The 19,797-nt window shown below is 41.2% G+C and overlaps 1 non-coding gene across 1 annotated transcript; it reads left to right on the plus strand.

Moving 5' to 3' along the window:
• The first annotated feature begins 3,320 nt into the window (after positions 1-3,320).
• Positions 3,321-3,395, plus strand: Trnas-cga (transfer RNA serine (anticodon CGA)). The gene has a single exon. It is a non-coding gene; the product is annotated as a tRNA-Ser (tRNA).
• The last annotated feature ends 16,402 nt before the right edge of the window (positions 3,396-19,797 follow it).

Raw genomic sequence — 19,797 nt, forward strand, 5'->3', positions numbered from 1 at the left:
CTGCGAAGGTGGCAGAAGATCGACGAACGCAAGAATTTTACTATTCTGTCTTACGTCAACTGTACGATAGTGCTACGCATGCTCCCCTCCGGGTTACTGATATACAGCGCATCAAAGCCAAATTGCTGCAGCTCAAACGCATTCAAATGGAGGGCCTGCGGACGAGGTCTCAACCACGTTCCCTTCTACAAGAGGAACTGACGTCACTCTACCATCTAGTCCGTTTACGGTCGCGCCGGAAACGTGGGTGCCTTGCCTCCCTCACAACCGCTGACGGCCGCGTGTTCACCTCTCACCGTGACATTTCTGACTTCGTTTACACCTATTTTACTGATCTGTACGATACTCATGTCCCGGCGGAAACCTCTCTTGACGACTTTACCTCCTTGCTGCCTCGCGTCGTCACTCCTCAATTAAACGACGCCTTTCTGCGTCCCTTTCAGAAGGATGACATATATGATGTTGTTGCAGGATCGCAGTCCCGCAAGTCGCCTGGATTAGATGGTATTCCTAAGGAGTTCTATGTTCAATTTTGGCCGCTCATTGGTGACACCTTAACGTCAATGGTAAATGAAGTGATGCGGGGAGTCTCACTTCCTGCTCCTTTTCAGGAAGGCAGAATGGTCCTCCTCCCGAAATCCACAGGTCGACCTGCAATTGACTCCCTCCGTCCTATTACTCTCCTTAGCTTTGATTATAAACTTGTCGCTCGAGCAATTAATATCCGTCTCTCTAAGCTGCTCGATACCATTATTGCCGCCCACCAAAGCTGTGTGCCTGGACGCACGATACTGACTTCCGTTCTCGAATGTCGCGATGTAATCTCGGTGGCGGCTGCCGCTAATATCCCAGGGGCTTTGCTTTTTCTTGATTTCCAAAAAGCGTTCGATCGCGTCAGCCATGATTTTTTATCGAGAGTGCTCACCGCTGTCGGCTTTAATAATGATGCTCGACAAGTCTTAACTAATCTTTTTACCGGTATCAGTGTCTCGGTGATTGTGAACGGTCACCCTACCCCCCGGATATCGATCAGACGGGGGTTACCCCAGGGAAGCCCCTTATCCATGTCACTTTTTGTTCTATCCTTAGAGCCCTTACTTCGCCATCTCACCATGCACTTACGTGGCTGGAATATATTGGGGGAAATTTTTGCAGTCCGTGCATACGCCGATGACGTCATGGTTTTAGTACGACATGCCGAGGATATACCGCGGCTTAAGGATACCTTGGATTCATTTTGTGGTCTTGCTGGTGCTCGCATTAATGATCGCAAATGCACGTTCCTGCCGTTGAGAGGCTTTGATCATGTCGTCATTCCTTGGGCGACGGTTGTCGATCGCCATAAGACCTTGGGGATCATAGTGGATCGTAATCCGATCAAAATGGCGGCACTAAATTGGCGTGAGGTTACGAGTCGTGTTCACGGGGCGATCCTTGAACATGACCGCCGTTCCCTTAGCCTCCTTCACAAGGCACGGGTTTTAGAGACCTATGTCTTCAGTAAAATATACTACGTTGCGCAGGTCTTCCCGCTTCCCGCGATGATGGCCCGCAGGCTGAAACAGCTGTCTAGTCGATTTCTGTGGCGCCGCCATGTCTTCCGTGTCCGATATGAAGTTGTGGCCAGGCCTCGGAAGCTTGGAGGATTGGGTCTTTCAGATATCAAAGTGAAGACGTCCATCTTATTTGCCCGCCGCAATGTTTTAACCTGTACGCGGGCTCCGCATTCAGTCACCTCTCGTTTACTTTCCCGCCTCCGGCCGGCCAGTCTGACCCCTCCTGTTGATGTTGGACGGATTAATCCTAAATTGCGGCACATTCGTGAATACTTTGTACTTGTCGGTATTCTGGGTGCTGATATACTTTCTATGACGCATATAACTACCAACATGCTACAAATCCGTTGGGGTACAGCATGTTTCCCTTCTTCTGTTGAACTTGCTTCCCCGTCAACGTCATGGAAAACGGTCTGGTCTCATCTTAGTCTTCCCATTTTGCCGATGGAGATTGTTTCAACGTGGTATAAGGTCATTTACCGTTTGATACCTACTGGTGATCGTCTTTTTCGTATTGGCCTTCGTCCGACTGATCAGTGTGAGGAATGTCATCAAACTGACACCTTACTTCACAGGCTAGTTGCTTGCGGACGGGATCATTGGCTCTGGGTCCGCCGTCAATTAGCTTTTCTTACTAGAGGGCCTGAAACCGCATTCCCAGACGACATCTTCTTACATCCGGACATCTCTTATTTTCCTCAGACGAAAACGAACACGATTGTTTGGCTCTTGGGTTACTATGTCCATTACGTCATTGAAGGCGGTAATGACCCAGATCCCCGCGTATTTCACCATTATTTGTCAACTGCGCATTGGAAATGGCAGCGGTTACCACAATACCGAACGCTTTTTGCGAGTATGCTTTTTCTTGTGTTTAACCGTCAAGGGGTTGGTTAAGTTCCCCTGTGATTCCTGTTTCTTCCCTGAGCTCGAGTCCCCTCCCTTGTTGTATTTTTTCGTAATTTTTTTTTTCTCTCTCTCTCTTTTGCATGTATATATATACACCCAAAATTCATACGGGTGGGGTAACGGGTTGGTCTTCCCCTTCAGAAGAAATGTTTTATTTGTGTTTCACCTAATTTGTTGATTTTCTTTTTGCAGCTAATATTAAATGATGATTTGACTATGGTTGTCTGAATTCTCATGAAATATACCAAGTCAATCTGATAATAAAAAAAAAAAAAGTTGGTAGAGCACTTGCCCGCGAAAGGCAAAAGTCCCGAGATCGAGTCTCGCTCGGGGACACAGTTTTAATCTGCCAGGAAGTTTCATATCAGCGCACACTCCGCTGCAGAGCGAAAATCTCATTCTGGAAACATCCCCCAGGCTGTGGCTAAGCCATGTCTCCACAGTATCCTTTCTTTCAAGAGTGCTAGTTCTGCATGTTTCGCAGAAGAGCTACTGTAAAGTTTGGAAGGTAGGAGACGGATACTGGCAGAAGTAAAGCTTTGTGTACCGGTCGTGAGTCGTGCTTCGGTAGTTCAGTTGGTAGAGCACTTGCCCGCGAAAGGCAAAGGTCTCGAGTCTCGGTCGGGCACACAGTTTTAATATGCCAGGAAGTTTCATATCAGCGCACACTCCGCTGCAGAGTGGAAATCTCATTCTGGAAACATCCCCCAGGCTGTGGCAAAGCCATGTCTCCACAGTATCCTTTCTTTCAGGAGTGCTAGTTCTGCATGTTTCGCAGAAGAGCTTCTGTAAAGTTTGGAAGGTAGGAGACGGATACTGGCAGAAGTAAAGCAGTGAGTACCGGTCGTGAGTCGTGCTTCGGTAGCTCAGTTGGTAGAGCACTTGCCCGCGAACGGCAAAGGTCCCGAGTTCGAGTCTCGGTCGGGGACACAGTTTTAATCTGCCAGGAAGTTTCATATCAGCGCACATTCCGCTGCAGAGCGAAAATCTCATTCTGGAAACATCCCCCAGGCTGTGGCTAAGCCATGTCTCCCCAGTATCCATTCTTTCAGGAGTGCTAGTTCTGCATGTTTCGCAGAAGAGCTTCTGTAAAATTTGGAAGTTAGGAGACGGATACTGGCAGAAGTAAAGCTGTGAGTACCGGTCGTGAGTCGTGCTTCGGTAGTTCAGTTGGTAGAGCACTTGCCCGCGAACGGCAAAGGTCTCGAGTCTCGGTCGGGCACACAGTTTTAATCTGCCAGGAAGTTTCATATCAGCGCACACTCCGCTGCAGAGTGAAAATCTCATTCTGGAAACATCCCCCAGGCTGTGGCTAAGCCATGTCTCCACAGTATCCTTTCTTTCAGGAGTGCTAGTTCTGCATGTTTCGCAGAAGAGCTTCTGTAAAGTTTGGAAGGTAGGAGACGGATACTGGCAGAAGTAAAGCTGTGAGTACCGGTCGTGAGTCGTGCTTCGGTAGCTCAGTTGGTAGAGCACTTGCCCGCGAAAGGCAAAGGTCCCGAGATCGAGTCTCGGTCGGGGACACAGTTTTAATCTGCCAGGAAGTTTCATATCAGCGCACACTCCGCTGCAGAGTGAATATCTCATTCTGGAAACATAAAATTGTTCTCAAACTTTAAATCCTCATAGTGGCAATTCACCACACAGAATCAATCACACACTCGGTCAATTATCAGCCAGTACCACAGGCACGTCTGCCTTCTTCCAGTACGAACATCCGATTCTCTTCAATTGCTCCCTAGGTCTCTACATACAGAAGGTCCCAGTCTTGACTTGACCCCTGTGGTGTTAAGATACTATCTGCCTTTCCATCGACGGAAGGCCATCCTCACCAAAAGTACGTTGTTCTTAAGTTCTACAGACATGATTTGATTCGACGAGTCCTGGTCTGAACTAATACGTGACAACAATATTTAAATAAAGAAACGTCACAAATATTAGGTGTCAGATCATTCACTACAATAAGTATAGGTTTCTGCATAAATAAATAAGCTACCATTATTGTGCATGTGCACTCACATTAAATGACAACAGACATTCGTCAACTTATGCATTCTTGACAGAAGTATATTCTGGTTCCCTTTTAAATAACGGTTTCTGCTAAGATATGCGAGGACCACTCTTAAATTTTAACAGTTTTTTACTTCTACTTCCAATCAACATTTAAATAAGGTTCTTGTCAAAACGGTAAACTATTCATTAAGTGACTACACGTGTATGACAACATGTGAGGTATCCATGCTATATTCATTTGCTGTGTAAATGTGGGAAAAACGATGTTCTGCAAACATTTGCATGATAAAAAGGACACAAAAGAATTCATAAGTTGGTAAATAAAATAGATAAGGATAAGTGGCTTTCTGTGTTTTGTCACTAATGCACATTGCTATCATCTGAGATATCATGTGTTAAAATTAAAAGAAGCGTTTGAAAGTCGTTGATTGAGAGGTTCATTATGAAAATCCTCAGTCACTGTGAATTGTTAACTTCCGCTATTTTGAAGATATTGGATATATTGTTGTGTCATCGAATGCACCTTATTTTTATGAGATCAAAAATGTATACAGATGTGATTTAAGTAATATAGATTCCCAAAGAGTTGTAAGAAACCATCTTTTAGTTTGTCTAATATACCATCACTTTTGGTGCGTCTCCTGCACAAAGGCCAACAGCCGTCGAAGTACCCTGCTTCCAGATTCTTCGCATATCTGGCAAAGCTGCTCGTCTTTGTACCTGGACTTGCTGCATCGGTGACTTAGCTGGGCTGGACCTGCCGCGGCGCGCCCTGAGCCCTGGGACAGCTAGCGTTCAGCCATACATCAGCTTAACCTCCCCTCAAACCACCTCCATGTGGCCAAGTCTAATGCTACGTGCACGTAGCATTAGATAAGATTAGATTAGGTTAGATTACTGCTAGTTCCATAGAACATGAATACGACACTTCGTAATGATGTGGAACGAGCCAGGTTAATAAAAGGTGTCTATACAAGATATTACATTATACAAAATATTACATGACACTCGATTTTTTTTTTTTTTTTTTTTTTTTTTTTTGGTGGAGGTTGGGAAATTACCCACTTACTATATCCAAAAATTCATTTAATGAGCAGAAGGAGTTGCCATTAAGAAATTCTTTTAATTTCCTTTTAAATGCTATATGGCTGTCTGTCAGACTTTTAATGCTATTAGGTAAGTGACCAAAGACTTTTGTGGCAGCGCAATTTACTCCCTTCTGAGCCAAAGATTTAACCTTGAGTAGTAAAGATCATCCTTTCTCCTAGTGTTGTAGCCACGTACACTGCTATTACTTTTGAATTTGTTCGGATTGTTAATAACAAATTTCATAAGTGAATATATGTATATATTGTGAGGCTACAGTGCAGATTTCTATTTCTTTAAATAAGTGTCTGCAGGATGATCTTGGATGAGCTCCAACAATTATTCTGATTACACGCTGTTGTGTAATGAACACTCTTTTACGCAGTGATGAGTTACCCCAGAATATGATGCCATACGAAAGCAGAGATGGAAAACAGGCGTGGTAAGCTAATTTACTCACATGTATATCGCCAAAATTTGCAATGACGCTAACAGCATAATTAGCTGAACTCAAACGTTTCAGCACATTCTCAGTGTGTTTTTCCCAGTTCAACCCCTCAGCAATGCATACACCTAGAAATTTTAAAATATTCTACCGTAACTACCGATTTGTGATCGAAGTCTATACTTATTAATGGGATCATTGCATTTACTGTGTGGGACTGTATATACAGTGTTTTGTCAAAGTTTAATGAGAGCCCCTTTCCAGAGAACTTAATGATTTTTTGAAAAACATCGTTGACAATGTCACCAGTAACTCTTGTCTGTCGGGTGTAATAGCTATACTTGTATCATCGGCAAAAAGTACCAGCTTTGCATCTTCGTGAATATAGAATGACAAGTCATTAATATATATTAAGAACAGCAGAGGACCCAAGACCGAACCTTGCGGCACCCCATTATTAATTGTTCCCCAGCATGTGCTGGTGCTGAAATATGATTTACACTGTCATGAGTGTAGCACATTGTAATTACACTGTGCTACTTCAGCTTTCCTGTACATTTTTGTTCATTAATTTGTAGTAAAGCGTGAGCGTAGTGGACATAATACTCATACTGCATTTGCAAAGTCTTACAAGGATTGGATAAAATCGCGGCAACACCACGAAACATGCTTCACCATGACTGCAGAATCTAGAAAAGCTTGCAGGTAATGCTGCTGTATTTATATTACGTACATATGTGCAAGTGTCAGCCTTGATCAGAACAGTGATCGGTCTATTAGTGCATGTATTACGTCAGAACTACGAGGATTCGAACATGGGAAAATTGCTGGAGCTCGTATGGTGGATGCTTCAATAAGCAAGGCAGACGAAGCGTTTGGTATTACACGAGGCACCATATCACTGATTTATACGACTCACAGGGCAAGCGGAGAAACATGATTCGCTAAGCCACATCGCACACGAAAGTTGTGTTGATCGATCGTGAAAAATGGTCAGAACTGTGAGGGAAACGAAACTAGTCAGCAGCAAAACGACATGAAGGGATCTCGTAAAGCAGGAATTGCAGGATGAGGCGTAATTCCAAAACCACTTATTAGAGGTAAAAACGCCTGTAGCAAGAAAACGTTCTGATGGAAGAAAATCAGAGATAAGTGCTGTTTCACACTTGTTTCAATTTCTGGCCTAGTTTACTTACTAAGTGTGATGAACTGGGCAGACATATCGAACAATTTCATGAGCAGCATGGTTACTCCCAAGGTCGAATTACTGCCAAGGATTATTTGACCGGTTAGGCTGAGCAGTTCCTGCGCATAGTACGTTTGTTTCCCAATGGAGATGCTGTTTTCAAGACGTCAGGATCCCTGTTCACACAGTTCGCATCGACCAGGACTGGTTTTGTGATCAAGAGGATGAGTTGTTGCATCTCCCCTAGCTATCGCACAAGTTGACATGACCTGTATATTGATTTGAAGACGTCACGTTGGCACCAGATTTCACCACAGTTCTGCTCAAAGCCACCGTAGACGTGTCATTTGATATGAAAGTCGACGCAGCTCCTCTTACCTACATTACACCACTTCTTTTCACGCCTCTGCGATGGAGGCCACAAAGGAGATGCCATGACTAAATCACGCGGTTTTCTTATGAGCGGCCAAGGAAATCATTAAGTCTCACCGCCGCTCAGAATCTAAACGAAAAGGTCTCAGGAGTTGGCGTAAAGGGCGTTAGTGAAACCATCCCTTTCCCTTGCACTATGATTCCCACATATTATTCGGCCGAAAACTACAGTCAGCAACATGGCGAAGTTCTTCACAACTTTAGACACACCTGACGCCGTCGGGCGCTTCAGCTCTTCTCGATGGACATCAAAGGATTGACATCAGTTATGATCTCATCCTTCTAGAGTGCAGTGCTACCGCGGCTTTATCAGTGGTGCACATGTAAAACAACTACAGATCTTTCAAAACCATTTGACTAAATCTGAACGCAGTGCTAGTGGTGTTGATATGAAGCAGAGGAATGGCAACGATAAATAAACCAAACTTCGCATTACGTGTATAACAACTGGTGCTGAAGTCGACCAATAGAATTTTGCGGAGTGCGAAAGACGTGGCAGATGAAATATTAATGTTTCTGCAAGATGAGTCAGTAGAATGTGCGGTGTGATATACGCTTTACTGTGCAGACAATGTACATGAAGAGTACAGTTATGACGATATGTGCTTACGGCCAGAAGATAAGTGATCCTCATAGCAAGTGTCGACTGAAAGACCACGAAAACACAGATCTTCCTCCAGAATTCTCTACTTTCAACACCTTTACTCGGAGGAGACGAATAAATTCTTTTGCCAATGTGATGGACGCGAATATCGGCAAAACCCTCGGTGGCACCAGTCTACATTTTTTGAATATTTTAAGAAGCTGCAAAACAATCCTAGGCGCCTGTAGGGAGGAACTGGCGTAGCAGATGTTTCACGTGGAGCTACCTGCCGGCATTTCAGCTTATTCGCAAGTTTTCTCCGTAAAGGCACATTCTTACAAACTGCAGTGAAAGTGGGCGGGTATAGAACAGGATTTTGCAGAATTGGGGTCTCTTACTAGAGGGATACTTTGCTGTTTTCCTCTCGCATTTTTCACGGTCACACACTTATCTGATCACACCACAGGAGAGTTTGAAGCAACAACACTGAAAACGTACAAGGACCCTTTACTGCTTCGGAACACATTAAAATTTCGTCGAATGGTTTTAAACGGTCCTTAGTGGTTTCAGCCGATGCACCAGAGCAAAAATGGCGGTCGCGTTGCACTAAAGATGGGTGTGATAAAGCTTTCAATGGAGATGTAACCCAGAAATTTCCATACAGAAGAGCTGTAACGTCCTAGGGTGTCAGCAGTGTCAAACGTTGTCCAGAACATCTTCCTGTTTCTCATTTCTCTGTCGTTTGCAACCACTAAATGTGAAGGAACCAAGGTCCCTGCAAAGGGATGGTTTGATTGGCGCCGTTATTGCTAACTCCTGAGGTATTGTTACGATTCTGAGCGGTGATATCTGAAATGATTTCCTTGACCACCCATAATAAAACTGGTTGATTTCAACGCTAGGCGACGCGGTTTTAAGCACCATTACAGAGGCATCATAGTAAGGGGTGAAATGTGAATAACTGGAGGTGTCATAGCCTTCTCATAGTGTGGCACGTCCACACAGGTTCTGGGATGAATTGTGGTGATATTTGGTATTAATTTGACGTCATTGAAACACTTTACACGTCCCATGAACTTGTGAACTCTGGTCTTTCCTTCATATGTGTCAAGAGTTTGCACTCTGAAGCGTCGTCGAGCAAGAGGGTGACGTCGCAGTCCACCACCCTTTTGCATCACTACAGAGGAAGGTTGTAGGCACCTTTGAGGGAAATTTCAAAGTTATGCGTTGGAATGGGAGACCATTACAGCGTTCTTAATAAGTTATCTTTTAATTCTGTTCCCCCGTGTACATGTTTGGAGACAGTAGAGTATCAGTTTGGAGCTGTTCTGTCTAGGTGCCAATTAGTGTAACAAAATTCAGTTCCCTTAGATTACGCATTGTCTGAAACCGCAGCTTTGTAACAAAAAGTGTTCTCAAGAGATTGCTTAAACTAAGTATGTTGGAGAGGAGTGTTACTTGTATTGTTGTTTCAAGAGAAACTTCTGATGTAAATTATAGCGTAATACCTTAAACTGCGGTATTAAAGACACTTATACAAAATTAGTGCTTTGTATACAAATATGCGTCCGTATTTCCACAAACTTTACGACATGTAGTATACCGTAAGTAAGATGCTGTCAAGTCAGTGAGTGAAGCACTAGTGTAACGATTGAATTCACGACATCCAGAGGATTATGGCTCCATACGACATCTTCGTTTATTTGGAGACATGCGTATGGGGCCTGAAGTTGGCATTGTGAAATGCTGAAACTGGTAGCCTTCAAAAGAAAAGAAAATAATATCTTAAGTTACACGGCTCTAGATGAATTTCGTTGACATTGACAATATTGTTAATAGGTGCCAGTTCAATGTGTGACATTATTGTCACATGTGGCTATGCTATATGCATTCATTTTCTGCCATCAATTACTAGTTACTTTAACTTAAGTGAGCACATTTGTTAGGAGGAAGGCTTGGTGTTTTTCTCACTGGAAGAGGTTTTCTCTTATTGTGGTCTTTGGGTCCACTTTGTCTGCAGGAGGCAGGCAGTCAGTCAGTCTCGCAATGGCGGAGGTCCACTGGGAGCAGTACAGCTTTTGCAGAAGTAGGGCTGTGGTTTGATTCGTGCGTCTGTCGGCTGGGCCAGTGTCTCTGATAGAACTGACCACAAGGTACCAGGCTGCCACTATGGAGCACGACATTTTTGCCAAGTCCAAAGAGAAGACACTGAGATGCCACTCGACGAGTTGGAGGAAGGCCTGTTGGCGATGGCAGTCGAATTTAGTCACCCCACAACCACATTTGGTGTAAAGAATCCGATCAGTCGATGGGAAACAGCTCCATCCCGGTACCTGCTCATTATCTGTTAATGTGCGCTTTGTATGAAAGGGGTTTGTGCAGCGTTGCCCTATTTTCCATGAAATTACCGATATTCGCGTCCATCACATTGGCAACAGAATTTATTCGTCTCCTCAGAGTAAAGGTGTTGAAAATAGAGAATTCTGGAGGGAGATCTGTGTTTTCGTGGTCATTCAGTCGCCACTTGCTATGAGGATCACTTATCTCCTGGCCGTAGTTTGGTGCTGTTGGGCGCATGTTTTGCTACTGAGGTAATGCGGTAGCACAATCCTTATTGTGAGCATATCATTAGTTCCTTAATTTGCCAAGCACCTTGTGTTGTAAATCTTATTGTAGTTAGTGGTTTCGTGCTGTTTCTTTGAGTTGGATTTCACAGCTGCCCAGATGACCGATCTTCTTTGCCTTCCTGCATGCAGTCTTCCACACCTAATGACGAATAACCACATTGCTCGCTTAATTTTGTAACTAAATTTTAGTTTCATAAAGCTTCGTTTTCTAGTAGTTTTGAGATTTTTTGTGACGTTAGGGCAAATAAATATCTATTAATCTCAGCCTTAATTGTCAACGAACCCTGTGAGTGTGAGACGACAGAAGGCCAGTGATGTTCACGGCATTCAACGACCCATATATATCTACCATGCAACTAAAATATTGGCAGAAGGGTGTGGAACTGAAGGTATCTAATGGTGAGCTGATCATGGGACTACAGAGCTTAGTTGAACTGTTTAGTCGACGAATAGCTCACAACAGTGCTGCAGTGGTAGTGGTGTTGATACGAAGCAGAGGAATGGCAACGATAAATAAACCAAACTTCGCATTACGTGTATAACAACTGGTGCTGAAGTAGACCAATAGAATTTTGCGGAGTGAGAAAGATGTGGCAGATGAAATATTAATGTTTCTGCAAGATGAGTCAGTAGAATGTGCGGTGTGATATACGCTTGACTGTGCAGACAATGTACATGAAGAGTGCAGTCATGACGATATATGCTTAAAAACTGACAGTAATATTAAAACAGTTGTCGAGGCATGTAATTCATTATCCCTGTCGGGCAGAAAGGTGCAAATGTTGTATCCAGTGAAACTTAGCAAAGAATAGCTCTTATTCAAGGAGCTGGTGCTAAACATATTTACATACAAGCTAGGTCGTCACCAGCACAGAAAAAATTACGAACAGGTTTCGAGTAAATTAGTAGCAGTATGGCCGTGTAGTGCATAAGAAAAACTATGGATAATGAAGGGAGGGCAAGGCATACTTGTTACAGTGATTTCAAGGATGCTTGATACCGTTGACAAGTTCTGCATGACAGTGTACTACGTTATTCAGATCAAAATGCGCGCGGCATACATTACAGTGACTTCAAGGGAAGCAACGGATGGTTGCATAACTTCAACCAGTGCTACAGAACTGGAAGATGTAAGTTAACTAAATTTCAAACAAAGCGTCTATTTATCGTTGCGCAATGAGCCGCGGAATTGGGCCCAAAACTTGTAGATAAGATAAACAGATTCATTCCATCCTTCAGCAAGGATTTTAGTTTCATCCGACCAGTCGGTATCAGAAGAGGAAAAGCATATGAAAGGAACTGTGGAAATTATAGGTACTTGTGGCGACTGTTAATCTGGACAGTGATTTGCTGGAACGTTATTTATTGCGCTGCAAGAAGTTGGTGATCTGCCCCCTACGGCTATTTTTCGTGTATGTGGTCTTGCAAGGGAAGCAGGGAATATTTACATGACGGCAAGCAAAAGTGGGAAAGTGGGCACTGCTTTTGTGCATTAGGTGGTAAAAATAGCTTCTCTTTGCTTGATTCCTTGTCATAGTGTACAAGTCGTACTCCTGTAAAGCTAGCTGTCACTCCTGACATTTGTGTGACATTGCAAATCATACCACCAGAAACATTCAGACAAATTCAACTTCTGGATGTTTGTTTTTCTGTGACTGTAAAATATACTATTGCACAGTATGCCGCTAAGCGTTAGACGATAGCCACTTTTACTATAAACTCCAAAACAGACTGTTTCGTATTCGGTTGCATGGCATACCATTCCATCAGTTCTCATCACCCCGTTACGCCATTATTATTCTATATGCATTCTTTAAGCGTGGATAAGTAGCTCAACGTCCTATACGGTTTCTATTGCCAAGGAGTTCACTTTCGGTCTTGATGGTGCGAACGTTTCTTATACTGTGGCCCGCCATTTTTCGTTCGGTGTTCATGGTACAAGTTAATGGTTTGTTTTGAACTTGTTTTGAATGTCGACGGTGTCAGGTTTGTGAAGCGTAATACATTCATCCCATTGGAGATTGATCACTGCGTCTCCCGTATACTCATTTTCTGTCTCCCTCCTGCTGCACATGATGAGCCATTAGCAGAAAACATTCTACCTGTCATAATTCTTAGCAGGACACTTTCATGTTTGGCTTAGTAAACTCCGAACGTGCGAACTCGTACTCAAATGGTTCTTAGTTAGTTACTAAGATACGTTACATTGTCCTAAAGTTTTTCCATGCTTAGGGGACCCAGTAACTATAAATACAAAGTAATGCACATGTAAGATTGATTTTCTCATTGTGATGGCCTTATTGTGGAGAAGAGCAAATCCAAAAGATCAGTTATGATAAGAATTCAGAGAAAGGAACGAGCAATTCAGTCGTTCGTCTTGTACCATCAAAGATTGGTTTTATAACGAGCATTCATTGATGCTCTTCGATACTAATCCAAACCAGTGATTCAACTTAGAAATGGTTTAGATGACATAAGCGCATGTCTTCAATATGCATATTCGCTAACAAAATTCAGTACGAACATCTTGAGAAGCTAGTATACTCAAAGAAAAAATTGTCTTTATTACTCATTAATGAGTGCTCAGGAAGGAGTTCTTTATGTAGCCACAAAAATCTTTGATCAATCTATCAAAGACATAAAATAGCTGACAAGTGGGATATAAAGTTTTGAATATACTCTGACGCTATTTGTCTGAATAAATTATATCATTACATAGATGAATATGTAACTAAACGTTGGTAACATGTTTACAGATAGTATCGACAAGCTTGATATTTTCGATTTCAAATTGTGTTCATTTGTAGTAAGAGTGGTGGTAAAGAATAATTCGCTGACTTTTTATTAAACTTAAGTCAGCGTGTTATTTTGTAAATGACGAGCATGCAGTCAGGCTCATAAGCAAATTACGAATGTACAGTTTGTAACCTGACTCATTACAAATGTATAGACTGAATAGTGCAAATATCTATGGAGATTATATCTAAGTAAGAAATATCTAAATCATCACTGTCCCGTAACTTATGGGAACCATCAGCTTTTAATGCCAATCATATTGACGAGTTTTGTTAGTGGATCGAAAGCGGAGATTATGCATCCTGTCCTTTCCATTGACGTAAAAGCTAGACTTATTCGTAAATAAAGGACAAAAAAACAGTCTTGTACATCTTGTTTTATGAACGATATACACACACTTCTATTCTTCAGTTTTATTGCCTTCTGAAAGGAAATACTTCAGCTTAATCATTTGTCATCTTCAGATCACCTTTAAAGGTCGGTTAAACTTATAATCCGATTGTGGTCTACTGGATATACTTTCGTTGGTCTTGGATATCCTTTGACAAGAACAGCTTTCGATACTAGTAGCTGACTTCGAACTTACGAACATATCCAGGAATCACTCCATGGTGATGTGGGTTACTGATTAGCGAAGGTATCGATTCAGTTCAGATGTAAACTGTGATCTTAATGGATCACAGTCATTCCCACAATTGTAATTACAATTATATCTTACTGAGACAGAAGAATTCACTTCAAGAAATAGAAGAAAAAAGAAATTTACCGTTTGGTACATGAAGCAGAACATTCCAGTCACTATGCGCTCGTTAAGCACTTCAAAATATCTCTATTAGATTGCCATTACTGCTTCTATTAACCAAAAGTCATCTACACAGAACGTGCCTTTTCACAGGCCTTTTAATATAAATTTTAAATATCAAGAATCGTTCGGCATTCGGTAAATACCGGAAGTCAACTGATTCCAAAAACGGCAAAAAATTTGTTAATCCGAGATCTGTACTGGCGGCCTAGTCACAAAATTTGAAACTACGTAGTCCGTTTATTTCTCAGCTCTTGCGGAAGTTTCTCTCTTTGCTCGATAGAACAGTATGCAGCGTAGGTAACAAAGTTGATCAAACGCAGAAGTAGCTTTCTATAAACCTTGAGGGGAAAACTGATATAGATCGATTCAGAGTTATCGTCTCCGTCCGATGTAGTCTTCCACCACTGAATAAAGAATGAGGCTATCGGGAGCTTTTCCTTCAAACGCTATGAAAAAGAATGGAAAGAAAGTGGTCAATTTATAAACAAGGCTTTCTTATTTCGATGCGTTCCATCAGTGAACTTACTCAGACGGGAAGAACAACGATATGCGTAAGGTAACGAGGAAGTGGGGAACACTTCGTGGTTGGTATATGGAACAAACAAATGTTCTGAGCACTGAAATTCCTCTTGAGCGAGTTAAAAAATGACAGGCTAGTCATAGAGCATATCAGATCCCAATCATTTCCTTTCCTATTTCACTGGAAGAGAGATTCGAAATTTGAGTTTCAAACACGGAGAACAAACGGCTATAATTATGTACGTAAAACACAGGATAAAGTAGAGTTTCATTTTTTTATTTTTGAAACATGGTAGAAGTTAGAAGTGTGTGTTAATGGGAGAATCGTTTTAAAATTTGCTGCATAAAGCCGAATGTAAATAGTCGGATTGAGTTAATTTTTTGTTTTTGCTTTTGCTGCCATTAACAAAAACTACCTGGTTAAAATCGTGCACGTGTACTAACTCCTTTTGAGCTGATCCCAAAAGCTGTATTGACAACTATTTGTGTTAGATGACAATTGTGTGCTTGCTTCTTTGTCTATCATGTGTCGTTTTGTAGTTCGATTACGTCCTCCATTTGTTTAGCACTATGTTAATCAGTTCATAAGTGCCCTGTTCGCTCTGTAGAAAGTGTAATACTCTTTTACCATCACTGTAAGTCCTTCCTCTGTACCACACCATTTATTTTCAAATGAACTAGGCCTGCTCAATTTATTTTCAAAGTTGTTCTGAACCTAAATTTTCAAGTTGTCTCCTAAAGGGCATATTGTAGAACTTCCTTCTTAGACCTAGGTTAATTATCAAAACGAATAGCACCAATAGTTAAAGAAATTTGTTGCTTTACATTTCATTGCTTCGTTCAGTTTGTATATTTTGTCTAGGAAATGGTGAAAGTCGTAAACTTTATTTGCACATTATTTACAGTTTAAAGTATTAACTTATTTCCATCGTCAGTTACTGAAATTTTCAGTCCTTACATTACTTCTTCTCGATTCCAGAGTATCGAGTGGTCGTTTGCTTGAGCATGAGGACCAATAGTATGCGACGCTTGACTCATAGTATCTGCTCCCCTTTTATTTTATTTTTTTCATTTTCGATGCTTTTCTTTCGCTCCCTTCGAAGACTCTCTCGCACAAAAGTTAGACAAGACCCGATTAATGACAGTCTTGCTTTAAAGTCTGTTATAATGATTACTCTTACCGCGTTGTTAGCTAATTTCTTGATCTACACGCTGCTCAAACGCGTAAGGACTCCTTCCATCTTTAAAATCAGCGTGGGGATATATGAAAAGTGACTACTCTTACTTATTTAGGCAATTCGTGAGAGCGTATTCTTTATTTTAATAAGTATTTGCGCGAAAATCCTGGAACTGTCCTGCCCATCACCTAGTCTGCGTTTTGTGTTTACAAAATAACAACGCATGTTACTAAGAAATTACAACTATTACAAAGGAACTGCGTTTCCTTAGTAAACCTACGTACAAAGAATTCTTTAATTTTTCGCCATGCTTTACAATTCTTTTTTCAGAACTCGACGAACCTGTTCGGTTACTACTATACTTAGGAGTACCTCTTGCATCACACATTCTTTGCATGTCTCCAACTTCATAGTTTCATCCCTTGTAACTTCTCGAGATCCGTTACTAAATAAGTTTTTGTTTTAGAGATACTTGAATATGTATTTTCTTCACCTATTGTCATTTGTGATGTAGAGTTGTTATAAAAACTTTGTGTAAAAGTGTACCTACAATTTATCTCCTAATTTTTCTCTCCAGAACTTCTTGTTTGTTTAATCAATAATACAGGCCAGTCATTCACTTGCGCAGAAACACACTAGATTTAGTTTTGCATGTAATGCATTCTATTACAGCAACATTGTAATTTAAAAACTTTTAGTTATTTCAGACGCGTTGTGATCAAAAACTATCTTGAATTTTTTTTAATTTTGCTGGCTTTGTACATTTCGTTTTAATTTATTTTATTTTGTCGGTACACATTTTCCTGATATATGTTTTCATTTTCAGCTGTTTTGATTATTTTGTTTACTGTTGAAAGCCGAAAAAGTTATACGTGTTTTCCAGTGTCCGGGGAATTCTTACTTTCGAAGAAGACGGGTCAACTAATTTGAACAAAATTTTGTTTGAAAAATGGAGTTAAGTGCAGCACCGCATACGAAATGTTTACTGTGACTTCTGGCGAATCTGCTATGAGTAAGACAAGAGTTTACAAATGGTATAAAGGTTTCAAAGAGGGTCGAGAAGACGTAGAAGACAACGATCGCCCTGGACGATCTAGCACATCAGTTACTGATGATAGTGTGGGAGAAGTAAAGAAAAGTATCTGGAAAATCGCAGAATTGACACCAGAAAAGTTGTTGATAATGTCTGTATATCCTTTGGCTCATGCCAAGAAATTTTTTTTATGACATTTGTTTCGAAAATGTTGAAATTCGACCAAAACTACGTCGCTTAGACATCGCTCGGGAATTGCTCAATGAAATGCATAACGATCCGAAACTCTTAAAGAAGGCCATAACAGGTGACCATCGTCTGAGTGGAAACTGCCGAGCCTAGACAGAAATAAAAATTGCCAAGTTTGATCACATGTGCAGGTACTGTTCACTATCTTTATCGATGTGGGAAAGAGCATCACGAGTTCCTGCGCTGTAGTCTTACGGTCAATAACGAATACTATCTGGAAGTTATGCCTCGTTTTCGTCAAGCAGTCCGAAGAAAATGACCTGAACTGTGGCAAAATCACTCTTGAAAATGCATCACTACAACCCTCTCGCTCACACAACAATGCTTGGTAGTGATTTTTTGACATAAAACAAAGTTATTATGCTGCTTCGGCAACCATATTCACCAGTCATGGTCCCTTGCGACTACTCTTTATATCCGAGGCCGAAGAGAACCATGAAATGAAGTCATTTTGCCACCCCCGATGAGGTAAAATCAGAATCGCTAGATGAGGTGAAAACCACAACGAGAATTGAGTACCAGAATGCTTCCAAGATTGGAAAAAGCTCTGGCACAAGTGTGTTGTATCTGAGACGGCTACTTTGAAGGGGATAAAGTTGATGTTGATGAATAAACATAGATTGTTTACGAAAAACAAATCCGAGATTACTACTTAGGATGAATTTTTATTCTGCAGCGGAGAGACTGATAACTTAGCTGAGCATATATCAGGCTAATGTGCGACTCCCGATCTGGTGAACAATTTTGATACACCAAGAATATTCAGTCGGAGAGTATATGAGAGCAACCACATCATGAAATTATAGACGTGTTTTCTGTGAATATTAGCCAGAGAGAATGGAATGAATTCGGCATATAATTACCAATGGGATGCCCCTAAAGAGATTTCCTGTGAGAATCTTCTACCCAAGTCCTTCGTTAACGATGTCACATAAACTGTTAAGTCAACCCTCCACCTTCAGCAACACTGAAGTCTACCAAAGTCTCTGGGGGTGTTGGACAACTGAATGATCCTGCAGGTAGCTGGATTCTGTCCACATGTCTATGGGGTATAATTAACCCTTCCTATTAGCCCCCTAACAATCTTGACAGGCTCTATGTGAGCAACAGACACAACTAATTAAGTTCAGATTTATAAATATCAATAAATAATGTATCTGGAATGCAACCTATCAAGTAATTGCAGGTGAATCCATAAAAGTATCGTCTTTGAACAAATCATATGATTCATTCCATAAATCAACTTTTTATTAATCAACGGAATGTTAACCCTATAAAGGTCATTAATCATTGCAGTCATTTTGCACAGTCAAAGTTCAGCCAGATTTAGGGCCACTAAAATGTAACATCCGTATGGAGTTACCTAAAATTTGGTAATGTATGATAAAATACTCAAGTGTCAGAACTTTTCTTGAATTGAATCTAAGAGAGTATTAGACACCCATGTGTAAGGGTTGCAGAAAAAGTGGCTCATGTGCTGCTCACCAACTCACCAATTTCAGCATAATCTTTACCATTGAAGGGCAGTTGTGTTGCTGGGTATATGGAAACTGTGGTGTATGTCTTGCGTGTTACCTACAATCGGGTCATCTGCTGTGTATGAAAGAGGATAGACCCAGCCAAATCAAAGTTTCTAAGTTGGTACTAAGATTTCCTTCTCCGGTTAGAGACAGGACACTCATTCACAATGTTTTCTTGTTGAAAATCACTCTGTCACTTTGCTGAGGTAGGTAGTACGCAGCACATGTGGTCCCAGGTTCGGCGAATTCCTAAGGGGCCTAAAATCAACCGGAATCATCAACGAACATTTTATGTCTAGCAAAAGTTGTTCCTCTAGACTTTTAATACAAAGACTGCGAATTAATCTCTATATAGAGACTATAAGATGACGAGTTTTCTCGGCAACTTACAAAACAGTAAGTGAAAGAAATATTTACTTACATGGTTTAGTTATGACTTAGTTTACTTATTTTCCTGAGAATTGTAGCAACGAGCTATGGTTACTGAAACTGAACATTATTTTCTTCCATTGCATAGTTGATGTACATAAATTAACTATCTGAAAATCGGTTTAAATCAAATTTCTGTCAATTGTAGTTAGAGAGCAAAAATTTTTTGGTGTAGATGTAACGAGCTGTGCATAATCGGTTGAGTTCAGATGGATGCTCTGGTGTCTATTTTCCCGAATGTGCAACCTACTGTTCCTTCTAAACGATATGTAGACAAGATGTAAAATTCCTTGTATGACGGAGGACAGACTTCCTCTATGTGCTGGTTTATGTGATGTTCTGTTGGATTCTAGAATGTACCTTACACTGTCGTATACGAGGCAAGTCGGGATGCATAAACAGACGAGGTTCCCAAATGACATTTCAGACAA

Source organism: Schistocerca gregaria, chromosome 4 (genome assembly GCF_023897955.1).
Source record: "Schistocerca gregaria isolate iqSchGreg1 chromosome 4, iqSchGreg1.2, whole genome shotgun sequence".
Lineage (NCBI taxonomy): Eukaryota > Metazoa > Arthropoda > Insecta > Orthoptera > Acrididae > Schistocerca > Schistocerca gregaria.